Source organism: Chrysemys picta, chromosome 11, assembly GCF_011386835.1.
Source record: "Chrysemys picta bellii isolate R12L10 chromosome 11, ASM1138683v2, whole genome shotgun sequence".
Lineage (NCBI taxonomy): Eukaryota > Metazoa > Chordata > Testudines > Emydidae > Chrysemys > Chrysemys picta.
In genome coordinates, this window is record NC_088801.1 from 51,188,015 (window position 1) to 51,209,416 (window position 21,402).

Sequence of the window (21,402 nt, forward strand, 5' to 3'; positions counted from 1 at the left end):
TAAAGCCAGGAAACTGGTGCTAGTGGAGGGGGAAGCCTGTGGTTGTATTTCCTGGAGTAAGTCAGAGGGAGGGATAGGAACCCCTGAGCCCTAATAGGCCTAAGAGAGGTCTGACTAGGCAGACTGGAGAAATATGGTAGGAAATAATCCCAGGTCTAGAGCAGTAAGGTGAGTGCAGCCACAGACTTTAATTGCTTGCTACAGGGCCTTGGACCAGTGTTTCTATATCCTGGGAAATTTCCCAAAATCTGGGAATTTGTGAGTAAAATGTTTTGAATGAAAATTTCCAATTTCCCAAGTTGAAACATTTTACTCACAAATTCCCAGGTTTGGGGAAATTTCCCAGGATATAGAAGCACTGTAAAAAACTTTATCTGGGAATTTTTTACCAGATTTGGGAGATTTTTAGTGTTTGGTTGGAAAAAGTTGGCATCGCAATATAGAAGCATTGCCTTGGACTGGAATCCAGAGTAGAAGGTGGGCCTGGGTTCCCCTACCAACCACTGCATTGTGGTACTACTTGGGGCAGTGAACTAGAAGATAGCCTGATCACTGCAGGAGTAACAGGGTCAAGGCAGCAGGCATGAGGAGTGCCTGATGCTTCTTCAGCAGAAAGACTTTGAAGGATTGTTGTCTCTTCCCCCACCCCCTCTGCCCCCCGAGGGAGAATCACAATGTGGCCTGTTCAGAAGGCTGAGTCATGAAGCAGCCATGCTGTGACTCTGAGAGAGAGGAGAGCTGCAGATGGTGGAAGAGATGGAAGGGGGTGCTGAACTGAGCAGAGATAATCCCCAGAATCGCCCAAAGGGGGCACCACCCAGCAGTGAGTAGAGTGCCCTGTGACTGATATGGAGTGAATTGCTGTGGTATGAAGACTAGTGTTCTTTAATCTGAGCAAAGTAAAAATACACTGTAGGGTATTTGAAGGCAGGTTTTCTATGTAGAAGACTGACTGAGGTATTGGTAGCTCCACTGAGGAGAGTGGCTTCAGCATAAACACCTTATTTCACTTTCTAGTTCAAAAGTGAAGCTGGCCAAAAAGAGACTTGCTCTTCAGAAGGGAGTATGGGAATTTGACTCCTTTCTCCAATAGGTATACATAAGGAAGAGTTGTAATGGATGTTCTACCTATTCCCTGGTGCTTTAATCAAACCTATACCTTTAGTTTGTCCCATTCCTCACAAAGTTGTGGAAAAAGTCAAATAAATCAAGATTAATGTCATTCTCATGGCTCCAAGATGAACAAGAAGAATCTGGCATGCAGATTTTGGCCAAGGATTTGGGAATTATTTTATTCCCTTTTCATTAATGTATTGTGTCAGGGACTGCTATCCTGCAATAATTGTAGTCTCTTTCACTAGCTGGTGCTTTTGGATGGCTGAAGAATTGGGACTTCCCTCAAGGGTGCTTAGTAGCTATTGAGTTCTAGGAGACCAATAATGTTCACTATGTATGGTATTAACATATGAATCATAAAAATGGAGAGAAAAAACTATTAGGTCTTCTAGTACCTGTGTTCACCAGTACAATATAGTTCTTTACGCTACATTTTGTGGTTTCCCTTACAATCTGTTTCTAATTGTCCCAAGTCACATGTCTTCCACTACTTCCTTTAAGAGATTCTTCTATGAACAGATTCTATTAATGCAAAGACATTTTAATTTTTGTACAGTATTGATGTTTATTTATAAAATGATTACTAATATTTTAAACCAGTGGCTCTCAACCTTTCCAGACTACTGTACCCTTTTCAGGAGTCTGATTTCTGTTGCATACCCCCATGTTTCACCTCACTTAAAAACTACTTGCTTACAAAATCAGACCTAAAAATATAAGTGTCACAGCGCACTATTACTGAAAAATTGTTTGGTTTCTCATTTTTACCAAATAATTATAAAATAAATCAATTGGAATATAAATATTGTACTTGCATTTCAGTGTATAGTATATAGAACAGTATAAATAAGCAATTGTCTGTATGAAATTTTAGTTTGTACCGACTTCGGTAGTGCTTTTTATGTAGCCTGGTGTAAAAGACCGGGAAGACCTCTGCACACCCCAGGGATCCACGTACCCCTGGCTGAGAACCACTGTTTTAAACCATTTCACCGTACTAATTTACTTTCCAATACTAGTATTGTGTTATACTTAGGCAACAAATATTACTTAGCTCTTCTTTCAGAGTTCATAACATTGTCGGTGCAATGAGATAATGATTGAAATGAATATTGTAGATTGCAAGTGCACTGTCTTTTGTAGAGTTGTTAAGCTGGTATGCATTTATTCACCATTAGCCACAGAGTAATTTCCATCACATCTGTAGAGTGCTGGACATTTAAGGCTAGACTGCTAGTATTTGCATTGCCCTCTGCTGGCTGTTTTATTTATTTACATTTTAGAATGGATAAATGCACAACATATAATCTGAGTTTGGCATTGGGTGAGCCAAAGTATCTTTCATCCTAACTAATCTTTCTTTTCTCATCTTCAGTCACATGAATGTGGTATCACTGATGATACTTCCAGCGATTTCTCCCAAAATATGCCCAGATTGGTCAACAGCATGATCATTTAGAAAACAGTTTTTACTTTCAAGCAACCTTGAACATTCTGAAGTGTCTGGTACCAGCCATTGCTGGACTAGATGTACCACTATCTGGGCAAGTATGGCAACTCCTATGAAGTAGTTCCAGATCAAGTATCTGCCTAGCTCAAGTTTAGAAAGTATTTTTATACAAAAATACTAAAAAAAATTCTTTTTAACTACAGAAGGATCTTATTGAGAGAAAGAAAAGAGAGGTCGTTCTTGTCCCTGTGTGTGTAAATGTGAAGCTGTCAAGGTAATATTTACTGATTTATATAATTATCATGTTTGTGAAAGGAAACTTTTGAAAGTTAATTTGAGAAATGTTATTTTAGGAAAAGAAGAAGTGAGTGGAATATTTCAGACTACTTCAGGGTTGTTCCTTTTTTAAATGTGGAGAACAAAGGGAGAAACATTTCCAGAGCAGTACTGTACAGTAAACATAAACAGGTGTCTTGCTTATTTCGATGAGCAATGCCAAATCACTGGTAGCAGTAAGCCCTATGTGATAGGTATTTGTAGAACTGGGGGTTTAGTTGTGTTATTAAAGGGGTTTAACTATTTCGCACTTGATTGTACATCTTTTTTTGCATATTGGGGAGGATTTACATAAGCAGCCTCACCTTAGTGTGACCACTTACAAGAGTAGTCTCATTTCACCCTTGGCTTCCAAGTACACATGTTGCTACTACTTGTGTAAGTGCTCTCTGATATGTGGCAGGGTTGCAAAGCTGACCCTTGATAGTTGATGCATTTTTTATAAGTGCAGCTTATAAAGTGCAGCTTATTCTGAAATAAATGTCCAAGCATATAGCAATACTTAATATACAAATACTGAGGATTTCAGTCTGGTTTGTTTAATTTATGTTCAAGCATTGATAAAATGGGATTACTGACTGGGTTGTAACAAAGTTGCAGTGCATACACTGTTTTGTAGAAGGAAAGCTATCAGATGTGGCTTTTTGTTATGTTTAAGTGCTATGTGTATCGTATCTAAAATTATTGGGAGTTCAAATATGGAAATATTAAATCTTTTGTTAATGGATTGGAATTAAGCACAACATGGTTGCAGATGATTTGGAGGACTTACTTAAGGTAAATACACAATTTCAAGCTCCATTATCATTTAGAGCTTAACTAAACATGGTGAGATATTAGTGCTGTGAATTTGATACAGTGTTACTTCATAATTATGATGCTTTTCTGCAGTAAATTTGATATAGAACATTTGCTAAAGCAAAGCTGCTTAATTGTGTGACCAAACACTTTATGGAAAACATCTGGCATAATTAGTTCAGGATCTGTACTGTATAAGAACAGACTCTTTTGCGCAAAACTAGAAGTAAGCTAACTCCATGTGTGTATTTTTTTTTTATCAATGACCAGAAGTTAAGCAAATATAAGTTAATGGTTTAAAATAATGGGAGTAGTATTTAGAATATAATTTCAAAATAGCTAAAGGGGAAATGGAATATAATTCCTGTTTAAAATCTCAAATGAACAGTTTACACCTGTTAGTATGTTATGTTTAGAACAGCTGTTTCTTTTATTATCAGTAAACAGATGCAGAAAGGAATGGAATGTTTTAAAGTAATATGTTAATCCTATCTTCCACTACTGAACATTCTCACAATATATGATGAAATATTCACTATATTGCTGCTCTCATTCACAATTATAGAATTTCTTAGTTAATTTCTCTTTTCTGAATATGAATGTTTATCCAAAGTTATTTTAGTGTTTTACACCCCGTGAGGGCCAGTCCTATATTACTTACACATATGAATAACTTTGTTCATGACTCCATTGGCTTGGATTACTCTCATGGGTGAAATTACCAAATTGCTCATGTCTGTAAATGTATGAAGGATCAAATCCTGAATTTGGTTTTATATCTATATACTCTCAAATTTACTCTTTTGTAAAACAAATCTAAACTCCTGAGAAAAAATAATTACACTTTTAGGGTCTAAGCCTGCAAATCTATTCACAAACTCTTTTTAAAGTAAATGGGCATCCTCCATAAAACTTCTCCAGAACAGGATGGATCAGGCCCAAAAATTCAAGTCATGATTATCTTTGATTATATGGAAATAATACTAAATGTAGAATAGGCCATTACATCAGTACAAATAAGAGTGTGTGTCTTGGATTACTTATATCAAATAGGTAATTCTGTGCACTGTTAATTTATTTAATCTCAGTATAATAGTTCATCTAATTTTTGTATATGATTCATTATAAAGATTCTATTACTGATGTGCTGAAATATACAGTTCCTTTCTTTTGACTATGCTGTGATCAGGTCAGTCTCTTGGAAAAGAAAAATCATCAAACTGTGATGCCTGCCCTTTTAAAACTGCATGGGCTGTACTATATAATGTTTTAGAGATTATACTACAAATCAAATGGGACTGGAGCTTCATTATAATCCACTGCAACTCAGACATTAGTCTGCTTTCAGCTGAAAACCTTATCTATAAAGACACTTTTTTTCCCACTTAACTTTGGAGGATTTGTAGGTGTTTTCAGCATTTAAAAAAAAAAAGAGTAGAGATTTAATGAAATGTCATGCAACTGTAGAGCATTACCAAATCAGCACTCAGAGAACGGAAACACAGCAGATTAATACTGTAAATTGTTTAGCAGATTAGCTTCCAGGAAATGTAGAGACCAATGAATATGGCAGCTGCATTATTAAAATATTGTGTTCAAACCCAGGTCAAATTGTTCATGCATGCATGCAGAAACTCGGCATTAATTAAATCATTGCATTTTTAAAACATTCTTCAGATCCTAAATCTTTCATGCTTCACCATTTAAATTAAAAATATGTATTAAAGGGTTTTTATAAGGTGCATGCATTATTCTGAATACAGTGTATTGTATTAAATATATATGGGTTTATTGTTCTTTGTCAAATAATCATAGTGTTAATGAAGACCATAAAGGTTAAAAAAACCTGGACATACGAGAAGATTTTTATGGATTTTAATGCCCTAGAAAACCCATTATGAGGGGATTCTGTGATGCCAAGTGACATAAAATTACCTGTTTGTGACCTTAAAAAGAGAGAGAGAGAAGGGAACATTCGCTGTTTTGGTTTTTTTTAAACCTGAATACTCTGTATATTGGATCATCTGAAAATAATCTGGGTATTACTGAGAAAAGATGAATAGAAGATAGTTTCAAAAGAACATGTGCTCATGATCCTCTCTCTCTAATATTGTCAGGATTGATCTTTAAAGATATAGGTTTAGATGACATCATTTCACAACATAATGTAAATTCTACACTTAATAAAATTCAATAAATGATTATTTCTTCATGGACACCTGATCACAGGGGTGCTTGAACAATTTGTATAGTGGGGGAGCTGAGAGCCATTGAACCAAACTGTAAACCCTGTATATGATGGAATCCACTTCAAGCCAGGGGGTGCCGGAGCACTCCTAGTTCCAGCACTGATGCCTGATCATCGTCAATCTCAAGCAGAAGAGAATGACCCAATGAGACCAATACACTTTTTACCATACTCAAGCTGAAAACCAGACTGAAAGTAGTCAAAGACATTTTAAAATTTCAGACCAAATTATTTGGTAACAACCTCCTCTCCACAAAAGAAAAGTTCAAGACAATAATTGGCAAGATCATCAATGTCCCAAGATAGTTTCTTGAGTAAAGGACAAATGACTGCTTATTTGAAGGTTGCTGGCAGCTCTTTCCTAACTAGAAGAGCTCGGCTGTTGTAGGGGAATGCATGCTGTACCCTGCTAATGTGTGTAGCAAATCCTGCTTCTATGTGCACTCCAAGCACTCCTGACACATTTTCCTTGCCTTAGCCACAATGCCTTCAGGAGTTTCTGCTGAGCAGACAGTTTGCACCTCAGTGGGCTGAAGAGGCAATCTAGCCCCATAACTTTAATTATTTAATTCATTCTACTGAAAGCACAGATTCATGTTTACAATTCACATCAAAATGCTTTATATACTGTAGTAATCTCATAATGATTTGCATCCAACAGTAAAACAGCGCAGCAGCTCAGTAATGCCGTGTTTGGACAGACAATTTTTGAAGATACTTAGAACTTGATAGAGAAATCACTGGTAAAATATCTTTACTCTTAAAATGCTCAAATAATGTTTACAGTTAGGGTTTTAGGCTGTAACTTTTTCTACTACCATGCATCTGCAGCCATTTTTCTTATATCTATCTTACAATCATAAACAATCTTGCTTGTTTAATTCATTATTTGGATAACTATATATATAGCCCTACTGAACACTGTAAACGTTCAACATTCATTTGTAGTCATTTGGAGCTAGTCTAAAAAGATGATTATCAGATCCAGAATTGCATGAGGCTTAGCTGAATTCAGATTAAATGCTTAAACGAGGGCAAGTATTCTGTTTTAGAGGTTTTCAGGTCAAAATGACAGACATTGCAGTAGACAAGTGAAATTTTGTGAGATTTTTGTCATCTTGAGCTGAAATCTCTCGAATGACTGTTTTTGTGAACTTTCTACTGCATCTGAACCAGAAAATAGGACACCTCCAACCCAAAATCAAAACTGTAAGGGTGGGTTTTTGAATCCAAACCTTAGCCCCTGACCTCTCTTGAACTTCAAAGAGATGTGGATTTCAAATTCCTGTTTCAGCTCATTTCTGATAAGTAAATCATGTATCACACATGAAGGGAAACTGAATGTAATGCCTAGCAATAAAAATGGTAAGTAATACTTTGCACTTCTTAAAGTTTTTTATCCAAGGATCTAAAAGTGCTTTTATAGTACCAAGATCATTTGTATGATGTACAAAGATGATATAGTATCAAGATTTGATCATTATTCCTATTTTTCAGATACAAAAACTAAAAAACAGTAAATAAGAGATCTTCCTAGGGTGAAAACATCCAGCCAAATGCAGAGTGGCTGGGTGAGGGGACTGGCCTCCAGTCACCCAGTACTCTGCTTTAACCACTAGACACGATAACTATTGTAAATTGCAGATGCACTATTTTCTTTCCTAATTATGACCTTTTCTCTAGATATTAAAAATATTTAGTTTCTTTTTACAACACCTTAGTTCTTTAAAGGTTGTATACTTTTTAGTTATTTTGTTCTTTATATACTAAGCCTTACCATTTCTTTTTAGATTTCTACGTGCATATCTATCTATAGTAAGGTAGTGCTGTATTGAAATGCTAAATAGTGACATAATATATGCTAGTGAAAGTTTTAGGGTACTAATTTATTCTTTTGCTCTTTTTACCTGAGTGGAGTATAGAAGGAAAAAAGAGGAATAAAATTAAATGTATTATTTAAGGAAAGATTAATTTGAAAAAAATATATTGCAACCATAATTATTTTACCAGGTTGCTGGTAGGTTATCAACACAGATCTTTCAATTGCTGCTCAAAAATCCAGAGCAACTATTTTGGCATAGCATAGTTTGTTGTAAGAAAGATTTAATAGCTTGTTATGTTCTATTTATATACATAGAAGTCATTTGGAGTTCATCAGACTTATTTAGAATCAGCATTGGCCTATGGATTTGCAGGCTGAATAAAGTAATACTAGAAAAACAGGGAACTAGAAGTTTAAATTTGTCATGAAATATGTTTGAAGCTTCTTGAAAGGGGGTTAATCAAACATGGAATTCATCAGTTCCTTTACCAGAATGAAATCAATGTCTTATAATTGAAGTTAAAATATTGGGAGTTTATAAATTGCTGTCACAAAATAGTAGTAATAAGGAGTACAGAGTGAATTATCAGTAGAGTCATGAATAATGGGGCTGATCTTGCCCTCCTTACCCTGGCAAAATTCCTCTCCTCTCCACTGAGAGCTTGCCTATGTAAAGGAGTGCAAGATCAGGCCCAAGGAAACAGAAGGCTTAACGTTCTAGGGAGCTCCTCCATACTACATGCTTTGTTGGGTCAGAATATTAATAGGAGTTTACAGTGAGTGATGTGTAATCTGACTTGTGATTTGCTGACTCCAAGGCATGCATAATATCTGAAAAATGTAATGTTAAGTCAGTTTAAGATATGAATTTTATAGCATATGGTAAATTAAAACCCTGGTGACCTTTGGTCTTGTTGATCACATGTATGAAGATGATCACCTGTTAATCTGTACTAATCATTCTGGTGTGACTCTTGTGCAGAAGACAGCAGAATACTGTTTGATGCTCTATTTGCTCTCTTATAATTTCTTTACTTAGGAAATTGTACAATTAACTTTCTATGACCAAACTTAGAAGAGTATGAATTTCATGTTCTGTTATGGAAGAAAGAATAGTCAGATTATTTTTTTATCAGAACTTTAATTAAGTGGTCTAGATATTTAGAGATCTAGGTTTTTTTCAGTAGATGTTTCTGTTGTAATTGCTAGTTATAGCCATCTTGCTGAAAAGTGATATTTTATCATCTCTGTCAAATCAGTTTCTAGCATGCTTGACACTTAACAGTCAGAAGTGTGATAATTCAAAGTTAAATTCTTCTTGCTTTTATGTTTAAACCTTAATAGTCTAATTTTTTATTTTTGTCACATATTTAAACTTGATAAAAAGTAATATACCACTTTTCATAACTGTTCCCACAATGCCAGTGTCACAAATAGTGTCACTTTTTAGTAAGATAGCTCCCACCTGCAGATGGATAAGAAATATCAAATGCAATTTTTGAAACTTCTGTTTTGCATATTATCATTTCTATAAATAGTGAGAACAGAATAATTTCCCATTGTGTGAACTTTCCAATTACTACAGTAGGCACAACATAGTTTTGTCTTTTCTTCCCTGTTCAGTAAATAATTTGAAAAGCTGAATTTAAAAAAAACAACAACCCCTCCTACCCCCCTCCCCCCACAAATGTTACACTACTCTCAAATTTATTACATAGCATATACAATGATAATACTTTTCTGTTATGGTATCTAGAATTTTCCATCCATGCATCTCAAGGTAGTCTTTAAAACATTAATTAAGCTTCACAAACCTGTATGAGCTAGGTAAGTAATATTACACTCATTTGACATGTGGTTAAACTGAGGCTTGTCTACAAGGGGGAGAGCCCAGAATAGCTAGTGTGGAACAGTTACTGCTGAATCCAAAATGGATTAATCTAAACTGCAAAAGGACATTTAGTGTGGAATGTGTGTGTGTGTCCACAAGAGCAGTTAGTGCAGAATAGCCATAGTGCTTTAAATTCACACCCTAGTTATTTCACACTAACTTTCCCATGAATTCCCCATGTAGACAAGCTTTGAGGCACAGAGAAGTAAACATTCACATAGCAAGATAGTGGCTGAGTTGGGAGCAGAATTTGGGAGTCCTGACTGCTATTTCCCTGCTCCAACCATTAAAGCCAGTGTGCTGTATCCTCTAATGCAGGAAAAAAATTATTCTAGTACCAACCACCATCAAACATTGAAGACCAAGTACCGTAAGAAGAGAACCACCTCACATTGCCTTCAAGGACACTGCCTTTAAGAAATATTAAGTTGGAGTAGTGCAATTTAAAAGAAAACGGTGAGGTTACAAACAGTCACTGCCAGCATTCTAAGAAGTGTGCTATATGGTACTATTACTAAAAGTTAGGAAGGTGTTCTTGCTCATGCTCTCTTCCCTTCCTCATTACAAGTATTTCCCACTTCTGTATTTCCTTGTAGGTGGATTTAACCTGCATTTTTTCTTGGCTCCCTTTGTCTTGTACATGATATGACACAAAATATGTTTTCATTTTATATGCTGCAACCAGCATGCAGGTCATATGTGACAACACTGGAAAACTGTATTCATATGCTGATATTTCCATATACAAATGCTTCTATTGATGCACTATTTTTCTAAGATTTTGCTGAGTAAAGCTATTTCCAAACATAAGCATTTTAGCCATCTGCAACTGTTTGTCAATGAGCCTGGTTTGAGAACACTGGTAGTAATTGTAAACTTAGGAATGTGTGACCAGCTAGCAGCCAGCTGGGCAGGCTCTGAGTTTTTCCAGGTGTTAACATACATGGCCACATTTGTTCACTTTTAACCAATTGGACATTTTTTAAACTTTTTTATTGAGTCCATTTTCAGAATGATGTTTAGATCATAAATATGGTATAACTGGATGAAACAGAAAATATTTAGATAAACATGTCATAGCATATAATTGTTGTTAATATGTGATACAGTTTATGCGCAGGTCATGTTATATAGCTTGTAAAAAGGAGATCTTCAGTATCTATGTTCCATCCCCAAAATAGAACAAAAGTGCTGATCCTGCTAATGAAAAAGCTTTAGTCAGTCCATTTAATCCTATCAAAGAGACACCCACTCTTGAAATAGGCAATGCCTGCTCTTATGAGGTTGGATTATACAGCTCTTTCGGCAGGTCAGAAAGCCTCTCCAACTGGACAGAATTAGTGGCAAACTCTCCTAATCAGTTGTACCTCAGTAATTCAGTCAGGCACCGCAAATATCTTTGATAGCTCTCTTCTGCACAACAGGAGACAAAAGTAGTTTGAAGAAGGTATAACCTGCAATATAGAGATGTCCTTAAGGTTCTGTGCCTTAGCAGATCCTTTTGTGGCCTATTGGTATTTTGTTGGGGAGCCAGCTCATTCCAATATAAATGAAAATAAGATCTGAAATAGAAAAAAAGTTCATGAGTATGATCATTTGTCTAAGGGGAATTTAATTTCAGAGTTGATTAAAAAAGCTAAATAGCTCCACTTTTAAAAATACTTTACCTTTATCTTATCACTTTCTATTTAAAAAAAAATAGATAAACATGTACAGTAAACTGTAAAAAGAACAGGAGTACTTGTGGCACCTTAGAGACTAACAAATTTGTTAGAGCATAAGCTTTCGTGGGCTACAGCCCACTTCTTCGGATGCATATAGAGTGGAACATATATTGAGGAGATATATATATACACACATACAGAGAGCATGAACAGGTGGGAGTGATAATCAAGATAGCCCAGTACAGACAGTTTGATAAGAAGTGTGAGTATTTGCTTTAGGTTAGGGGGTTGTCTGTAAGTGAGGACAGGTCTGTCTGAGGATACAGACAACCCCCCAACCTAAAGCAAATACTCACCAGCAACCACACATCACTGAACAAAAACACTGAGGCTTGGTCTACACTAAACCCCCAAATCGAAGTAAGGTACGCAACTTCAGCTACGTGAATAACGTAGCTGAAGTCGACGTACCTTACTTCGAACTCACTGCGGTCCACACCCGGCAGGCAGGCTCCCCCGTCGACTCCGCGTACTCCTCGCGGCGAGCAGGATTACCGGAGTCGACGGGGAGCACTTCTGAGTTCGATTTATCGCGTCCAGACAAGACGCGATAAATCGAACCCAGAAGTTCGATTGCCTGCCGCCGAACCAGCGCGGTAAGTATAGACAAGCCCTGACCCAGGAACATATCCTTGTAACAAAGCCCGATGCCAACTCTGTCCACATATCTATTCAAGTAACATCATCATAGGACCTAATCACATCAGCCATACCATCAAGGGCTCGTTCACCTGCACATCTACCAATGTGATATATGCCATCATGTGCCAGCAATGCCCCTCTGCCATGTACATTGGCCAAACTGGACAGTCTCTACGCAAAAGAATTAATGGACACAAATCTGACATCAGGAATCATAATACTCAAAAACCAGTGGGAGAACACTCTTTAACCTGTCTGGTCATTCAATGACGGACCTGCGGGTGGCTATTTTACAACAGAAAAACTTCAAAAACAGACTCCAACGAGAGACTGCTGAGCTGGAATTGATATGCAAACTAGATACAATCAACTTAGGATTGAATAAGGACTGGGAATGGCTGAGCCATTACAAACATTGAATCTATCTCCCCTTGTAAGTATTCTCACACTTCTTATCAAACTGTCTGTACTGGGCTATCTTGATTATCACTTCAAAAGGTTTTTTTTCCTCTTACTTAATTGGCCTCTCAAGTTGGTAAGACAACTCCCACCTGTTCATGTCTCTGTATGTGTGTATATATATATCCTCAATATATGTTCCATTCTATATGCATCCGAAGAAGTGGGCTGTAGCCCACGAAAGCTTATGCTCTAATAAATTTGTTAGTCTCTAAGGTGCCACAAGTACTCCTGTTCTTTTTGCGGATACAGACTAACACGGCTGCTACTCTGAAACAGTAAACTGTGTGCATCCATCATTAGATAAGACAAGAGCACATCAAAGAAGCCTTTCAAGATTATATTTTATATGCCTGAAAAAGATCCTTAAAAGCACCTCTAATACTAAATTTTCATTGCCACAAGATCACCCCAAATTGCTTTCTGCTTAGCTTCTGAGAGAAGAAGGTGCTGCAATACTATAATAAATTAAATGATTCGATAAGGAAAATTCTTTTTAAAATGGAAAACCTTAAGTCTGTTTCATATGGCTTTCATAGGAGAGATTCAAGAGCAAAGGGCTTCATTTGCCTTTAGGTATACAGATAAATGCTGTGGCTTTGCATCCTGATAAGGTGATGATTGCTGAGATTCCTTTAGTTTAACATTTTAAGTATAAGGTGTTTCTTCTCTGAGAGATAGTCCCTATTGCCATATATGTATTCTTCTTGAGGTGCTTATGCGTTCCGTGCACCTGAGACGAAAAGCTTTTTCACTAGTAGTGAAAAAGTTTTTTCACCATGCCTCTACCCTTCCCCTCCTTGATCTCAGAACTGGTGGCATATGAGGTTGTGCAGAATGCCTGTATTCTGAGACAGACCTTCTTCAGCATCCTCAGCTTTAGCTGGGATTCTATATTCTAAAATTGTAGATAATTGTAAGTAGTTTATTAAACCTGTTTTAAGACATAACAGTTTAGCAGTTTGTAGGCTCTGGGGGTAGCCCTCCTATTTGCTCCTCCCCTCCATTGGGTGCCAATTATGCCCAAGATCCTGCGATTCAAAATCTGTGTGGCCTGCCCCTAGTCAGTGATGACCACAGAACTTGCCTTTAGTGCCTCAAGGAAGCTCATATTCCCTCAAAGTGCAATATCTGATGGTCCTTCCCTTGCATCAATACTATTGCTCAATTTTAGAAGATTCCTAATGGGTAAACCCACAGTGCAGCTGGGAGCATGCCTCTCAGTCTGGATAGACTAACTTCTGTTAGCTCCGTTCAAGCTAACACACTAAAAATAACAGTGTAGATGTTGCATTTTGGGCAGCAGCTTGGCTGTCAAACCCAGCTGACCCCTGGTCTGAGCCCCAGCTGCAACCCAAGCCATTCTATCTACACTCTTATTTTAAGCATGCTTGCTCAAGCAGAACTAGCCTGAGTCTGCCTATCTGGACTAGGAGACTTGCTCCCACTGCCAGTGTAGACATACCGTATGAGTCCTATTCCTGGCCTGTCTCCCTCCTCCCCCTGTATTTCAGTGAGAGGCACTGAGAAGCATGGCTGTCTCCAGCTCCAGGGCTAATCAGAGCAGGGGTAAAGTCTCTTCCAAATGGAGACATGAGGAAGTTAAGAGGATCATCATCATCAAACATGTATAGTCTGAGGACCGTTGCACCAGTCCAAGTGACCATAGTTGATGGTGTCTCACCAGGCATTGTATAGTGAAGTTCCCAGAGCGGGCTCTATCCTGCGAATCCACAAATCTCTGGGGCAGCCCCCTGGGCAGTGCCAGGCTAGGATCAGGGCATGCACCCCTTCGTACAGTGATGGAGCGTATGAGGGATGGCATGCTGGGGTATTTTTGTCCATCCTGGTGACATGGCCGAAGAGCATGCAATGCTTCTTTTTGAATATAATGGGTGCTTGAAGGAAGACCAGATCTCTGTGAGATTGACATTTCACACAAATTCAAACCACTTTATATTCAGGATTTGAGTGCCTTTGGTCACTCCAAGTGTGCCTGGAAAAAGATCTGGGTTTCTGACCCATATAGCAATACAAGTAGTATGTAGGTTTGATAGATTCTGAATCTTGCCTCAACACAAAGATTTTTTGCATCAATAAGTGAGATGCAGACTTCGTGCAGGAGGCGACAAGACCTAGTCATCAAAGAACGTCCAGTTTGCTGCAGTTGTTGGAACCCTGCTTGCAACCTAGGTAGAGGAACTTGTCAACATGCTCCATGGTACTCAACCCTACCTACACTGGAGATTCTGGTGGCCCAGCTCCAAGGTTCTGAACCTTGGTCTTCTGCCAGGAGATGTTCAGCCCCATAGTTCAAGTAGTGTCTTGGAGACCTTGGAGGGCTGAAATTCTCTAACTTCTCCACAAGCAAGGTAATATTGTCAGCATAGTCTTGGTCAGTGAACACTTCTTGACCAACCTTGAGTCCAATGTGTGGAGCAGCACGTCCTAAACCAATCAATAGCTGAACAGAATAGTGCCCGGACAAGAATGCATCCCTGCTGCACACCTAGAGTTGTGTAGAAAAACGGCAAAAGCACACAGACTCAAAAGAAATATGAGAAATTTCCCTCCAAGTCCTCATACAAAAAAGAGGACCTCCTTTCTGACACCCTCGAAGTCAGTTGAGACTCTGTGCCCCAAGATCAGAGTGTCAGGAGCTCACAAGAAGCATGCTGCATCCAACCTTGGTGCTGGGAGTCAAAAGTGCCCCCAAACTATCTATAGCCACGGGGAAGGACCATCCTTAGCACTGGCAAAGGAAATAAGGGAGAAGACACCTCCTACATCGACACTACTGATGCTGAAAGAGGCGGAGTTGTTGTTACCAAAAACCACTGCCTATCTGAAGCCATTACTGCCAGAAGACAGAAGCCCAGCCCAGCCTGCGCTCCAACATGAGGGGCTAGATGCACTGCTCCAGAGGATCTTACCATCTATAACAGTGTTTCTCAACCTGAGGGCTGCTTGAGGCCCAATCAGCACACAGGTGCAGCCCATGTGACATCCTCAGGGCCATACAGGTAGTATATAGTGTGGCTGTGGCCCACATAACATCTATAGATAGGTGCATATGCATCCCACAATGTTAAATAGGTTGAGAATCACTGATTTATATGGACCCAGAATTATCAATACTGTTGGATCCAGTCGCAAATAGGCAGGTCCCTACACCATCAATTCGTCACTCACTGGTACTATTGACCAGGCATAAGAAGACTTCCAGTACTGACAGCACTGCCCACCAATATAGAGTCATCTTTCTCTTCTGATGAATCCAGAATCAGCAGGAGAACTTCACTATCACTATCAAGATGGGTAGTCAGCCCCAACAGAGGTTCCAAGACTTCATGGGTACCTTTCTCTCCCATCGCGTGGACTGCCCAACTTTGAACCAGTGATACCCTTCTCTATGGGGACTTCCTCATTATCCCGACAATCCCTTTCCTTGTTCCTCTGTGAGGACCCCTCACATTAGAGGACTCTCAGACAAGAAATAGATTCCTGGCTTCATCTGGGAGCCATAGAACTGGTACATCTTCAATGCAGAGAACAGGATTTTACTCAAGATATTTCCTCATCCTCCAGAATAAGAGAGGCTGGAGGAACATAGTAGCTCTGAGACAGCTGTCTGGGGTTCAGAATGATCATTCTGGCCTTTATAATCCCGTCATTAAACTAAGGCAATTGGGTCACAGCTGTAGATTTAAAGGATGCTTGTTTCCACAAAGACATCTACCCTCCGGTGAAGCATAGGAATCTCCTAAACCAATGCCAATACAGAGTGCTCCCCTTTGGCCTCTTGGCAGCACCAATAGTATTCACAAAGGCGGTGTTAGTAGTGGCAGGTCATCTGCATTGTCAGGGTCTGTCAATGTTCCCTACCTCGATGATTGGCTGTTCACAGGGAAGTCATATCACAAAGTATGGACGACAATCCTGTCCTTACCTTTCTTCACTCTGTAGGACTCCATGTAAACATACAGACTATAGACTTTCTTGGGATAACCCTAGATTCTATCAGAGCCAAAGCATACCTACCTCAGGACAGATTCCAGGCTATGAAAGATCTCATTGTTCAGTTTTGGCTGAGCCTGCGGACAACAGTTCGAACTCGTCTCACCCTTCTAGGACACATAGCCTCATGTACTTATGTGACTCCCTTTACAAGACTTCATTTTTTGTTGTCTACAGGCTTTGTCACAGACTGTCTATGTGCAAAGGAAGCACAGCATGGACAAACTGATCTTGCTCCCCCACAGAGTTCTGACTTCACTCTCCTGGTGGGGAAACAGAGCAACTGTGTGCATGGGGGTTTCTGTCATCCCTCCTCCACCCAGAGAAAGAATGACTACAGATGCCTCCCTGCTAGGGTTGGAAACCCACTTTGACAAACACATAAAACTGGACCCACCAAGAATTCCAGTTGCACATAAGCTTTCTGGAGTTGTGTGCAGTACATGAAGCCTGGAAAACAATTCCAACCATTTATTCAGACCTTGCACTTTCAGGTTAAGTCAGACAACATGACAACAGTTTATTATATCAACAAAAAAGGAAGAGCAAAATCTACCCTTCTCTTCATAGAATCTGTCAATCGCTGGAATTGGTGCAATTCAGCAGTGTATCTTCCAGAGATGCATACATCTTGTCACACAGTCTCAGTAGACATTTCTTCAGAATTCAAGAGTGGGAACTACACAACTTGGTGATATAGAACATCCTTAAGCATTGGGGATTCCCATTGTGGAAAAAAACCCAACCTGTGCCTCCACAACTCCAGAGGGGATGCATGGTCAGAGTTCAATGGTCAGAACAACTGATGTACAGATTTCTGCTCATCTCTCTTTTATCTTGATGCCTGAGGAAGATCAGACAAGATAGAGTGCTGGTCATCCTGATTGCTCTCCCATGGTCCATGCAGTTCTGGTTCTTGAGCATTCTTCAGATGTCCTTGCGACCTCACATGCATATTTAGCTAGGGTGACCAGATAGCAACTGTGAAAAAACAGGACAGGGGGTGGGGGGTAATAGGTGCCTATATAAGAAAAAGTCCCAAGAAAACAGGACTGTCCCTTTAAAAATGGGACATCTGGTCACCCTATATTTAGCTCTTCTCAGGACCGACTGACTCAGGACAAAAGCAAACATCCCAACCCAGCATCCCAGCATCTAACAGCATGATATTTGGATAGATGATGGACCTAGAAAAGTCATGTTCGGAGGTGGTACAATCCATCTTTAACAATACTGGGAAAGATTCCATGAAAGTATACTACACAGCAAAATGGAAACGCTTTTCTACCTGTAACCTGTGTTGTCAGATAACCTCAGAAGGTTCTGAGTTCCCTACTATTCTAGACCACCACCTCCCTCTAAAAATGTCAGGGCTATCCATCAGTTCCTTCTGAGTACACTTGATAGCCGTTAGCACTTTTCACGCTCCGATGGAGAGCCATTCAATCTTTGCTCATCCTGCTACAATAAGGTTTCTGAAGGGACTGATCAAATATGTGCTGAAACCTACCCTGATGTGGGATCTCAGTCTCTATCAGCACTGATCAATACTCCATTTAAACTTTTAGCTTCATGTTCATTCATACATCTCTCTATGAAGGTTGCATCTCTGGTTGCAATCACCACAGCCAGAAGAGTAGGGGAGCTGGGTGCCCTTATGGCTATCACTTCCTATACAGTCTTCCATAAGGATAAGGTTTCCTTGAGGTTACACCCTAAGTTCACTCCCAAAGTAATCTTGGAATTCAACCTAAACTGGTCATCCACTTACCTGTCTTCTATCTAAAGCACTATGCCACCAGAGAGGACAGGAAGTTCCACCCTCTGGATGTCTGTTGAGCTTTAGCCTATCTGTAGAGGATGCAGTCATTCAGAAAATTTCCCAGACTCATTGTTTGCTTGCCTAACATATGAGAGGGGAAGCTTCCTATCTCCTCACAGAGACTGTCCAAATGGATTTCAGGCTGCAACCTGCTTTATTGTGAGCTGACTGTGACCCCTCTCTGTCAAGGTGTAAGGGCGCACTTGACTAGAGTCCAGGCTACATCAGTGACCTCGCTATAAAACATCCATCTCCTAGAGATCTGCAGAGCAGCAATGTGGGGCTCTGTTCATATCTTTGTGAGACATTGTGCCTTGGTACAGGCTTCTACAGCAGTTGCATCTCTTGGCACAGCAGTCCTACAATCTGTGGTGAAGCAAGGTTCTTCACACCCTCCTCCTCCTCCCTACGTATATAGGGACCATCACTTGAAGAAGAAGAAATGAAGATTACTTAGCTTGTTACAGTAACTGGAATTCTTTGAGATGTGTGATCCCTATTTGTATTTCACAACCTGCCCTTCTATCCCTCCGCTATGGAGTCTTATCTTAGGGCTATTTGAGGTATAAAGGGAACTGAAGAGGTGGTTTGTCTGCATTGCCCCTTATGCTGTCAGTTCAAAATACGAGGAGGAGAAGGGCTCAAGTGCAGACCAATGGCCATATCTAGTGAAAAATCCTCTGATTTCAGGCACATGGAGCATGTGCACCTCACATGGAATACAGATAGGGATCACACATCTCCAAGAACTCCAGTTACCGTACAAAGTAAGTAACCTTCCTTTCCATTGGCATCATGTCTAGATCTTCATAAAGAATCTAAAAAATCTTGATATTAATTAGATACTGCCACAGAATATCTGGATGATATTCTTGTTAAGATAGAGCCAAGGGAATAGGCTACTCAGAATGTCAATTTGACTGTTGTTCATTCCAAGGTCATAGATAGGAAACAAACTCAGCAAAAACATTGTGCAGTCTGTGTTTAAAAATTTGACAAACAGGAATGCTGATGAGAGATTAAATTTAATTTCCTTGTGCTGTCACCAGCCATGGGTCAGGGTTATAAAAGTTAATACCACTGTTGGTTAAACAGGGATCAGTATCCACTGACTTCAGTGATTAATAGTGTCTTCCTTTTTAATTTTTTTTTAAAGGAAGTTAAATAGAATACCAACCTAAAATAATTAGAAATGAATGCAACTGATCAATAAAAAACATAAATTGAGATGCCAAGGATAAAGGTCAGAAGAGACAACCTGAACCTCCTGACAGATGAAAGATCTCTCATTGGACATCAGGCAAAGACTACTGTCTTGGAACCTCGATGGTTTCATAATTACAGAGCCACTTTTTTGTTTTCAGAATAGTTCCTTCTGCGGTGGGCTGTTCAGTGCTGAGAGTTATCCACCATCTGGAGCCTGTGTTTACTTCTCCTGGTGGGCATGTATTACTTCTATCTGTGAACAGCATTCTGGATGACCTTAAGAAACCGAGATCCAGTGTCATCCTTGATTTTATTTACATGTCTTTGGTTCCTTCTGTAGAACTGTCCCTCATGAGTTGTGGTGGAGGTAACGGGCATTTTTGTAGTAGTGTTACTTCAGACTTGTTTGCTGGTGTGTGGTTCTTTTGTAACTACTTCAAGGTTTGGCTCAATAAGTATGTTACATATTAATATTAAAGGTTTTGTCCTGTTCATGAGACTCTCAATTGGTGATCCTAATAAAGCATTTTGAGGTGTGTTGCAGTGCCCTAATTCTGGTGCTGAACCTGCGCTTTTAAGTTACATGTCATAGCTAATACTTTGGTGACTTATTCCTGCCCAGAGAAGACCTTATACATTCACCTCCATATTGCAAGATTCATAAAAGTTTACAGAATGCTCTAGCCACCTAGTTAATGTAGTATTTTCTGTGGAAATGTTCAGTCTTAATGCTATTTTTTAGCCAGTTTGGAGGCACCCATGTCTTTTCTTATACCTCAGGACAGCCTTCCTCCTCACTATAACTTGCAAGGAAAGTCTGTGAGCGAGCAAACATTATCAGTAGAAGATGCTGAACCCTCCATATGGACAAGGAAGTTCTGAAATTGTCAGAATACTTACAACCCAAAATGTCCAGCTTGTCTGAGGTCTCAAGAGGTAGTTCTACTTTCCATCTGTGATAACTTCCCACAGCCTAAGGGGTAATTTTGAATATAAGATAGACATTCTCAAAATATATACCTATATGACAGAATTTTTTAGAAAATCTATTGCTTTGTTCTGTCGCCTTTTATTTATGATGTAAAGAGAATAAGTTGGCTAAGAACATTGTAACCTGTAAGCTTTACCACCAACTCTCTAAAGCTTAGCAATAAGATAAAAGCATCTGCCAGGCCTCAAAGTATACTATGCGAGGGATACTGCATCATCCTAAATATGATAGAAGATATATGTAAAGCAGCTGCATGGTCATGAGTATATAGCAGACACAATGTTGAGGAACACTTAGAGGCCTTCATACTACCTCCAGGAACTCAGATCCAGATGCTTCCAGTTCCCAGAGGAAAAAGGCTCATCTACCATTGTAGATGTGCTGGACATTGTCTTGGACTACAGAAAGAAAGACAAGATATAAGTGATGTTGTTTAATTAGGCCACAACTGTATTACTTAACTCATTTGTAAATTAATCTGCAGTAAATTGTACAGTGCCGATCATGATTCCTTCTGTAATCATGTCCATCTAGTGGAATCAGCTCCTTAATCCTCCACAATTGGTTCCATCACTGATACCCAACCACCTTCCCCTTGCACAAAGGTTAAGGTGCTGAGGTCAGGGGGTCGTGTTGTTGTTGTACCAGATGTTAGAATCCTTAGCCCTATTACTCAGCTTCTTTAGTGGATGCCACTCCCTTATGTCCACTTCCAATTCCAGTTTATAAGAGAACCAGATCTGCTATAGAATGAGTACCAGAACTGAACACCTGCCACAAAGAGGCAGAAGCAAGACCAAATTTTGAAGTGTTCCTTAGAGATTACAGGGGAAAAAATAAAGGAAAACAAGTGGGCTGTAGGCTGATGTTTCCTCCTACC

General features: G+C 39.3%; 1 long non-coding RNA gene across 1 annotated transcript in view; it reads left to right on the forward strand.

Annotated features, from left to right (window-relative positions):
- The window catches only part of LOC135974141 (uncharacterized), a 50,466-nt gene continuing 29,064 nt past the window's right edge, over positions 1-21,402 (forward strand). Inside the window, exons 1-2 of the long non-coding RNA XR_010591341.1 lie at positions 1-168; positions 2,770-2,840. This is a non-coding gene — a long non-coding RNA (uncharacterized LOC135974141). The remainder of the gene's footprint in view (positions 169-2,769; positions 2,841-21,402) is intronic.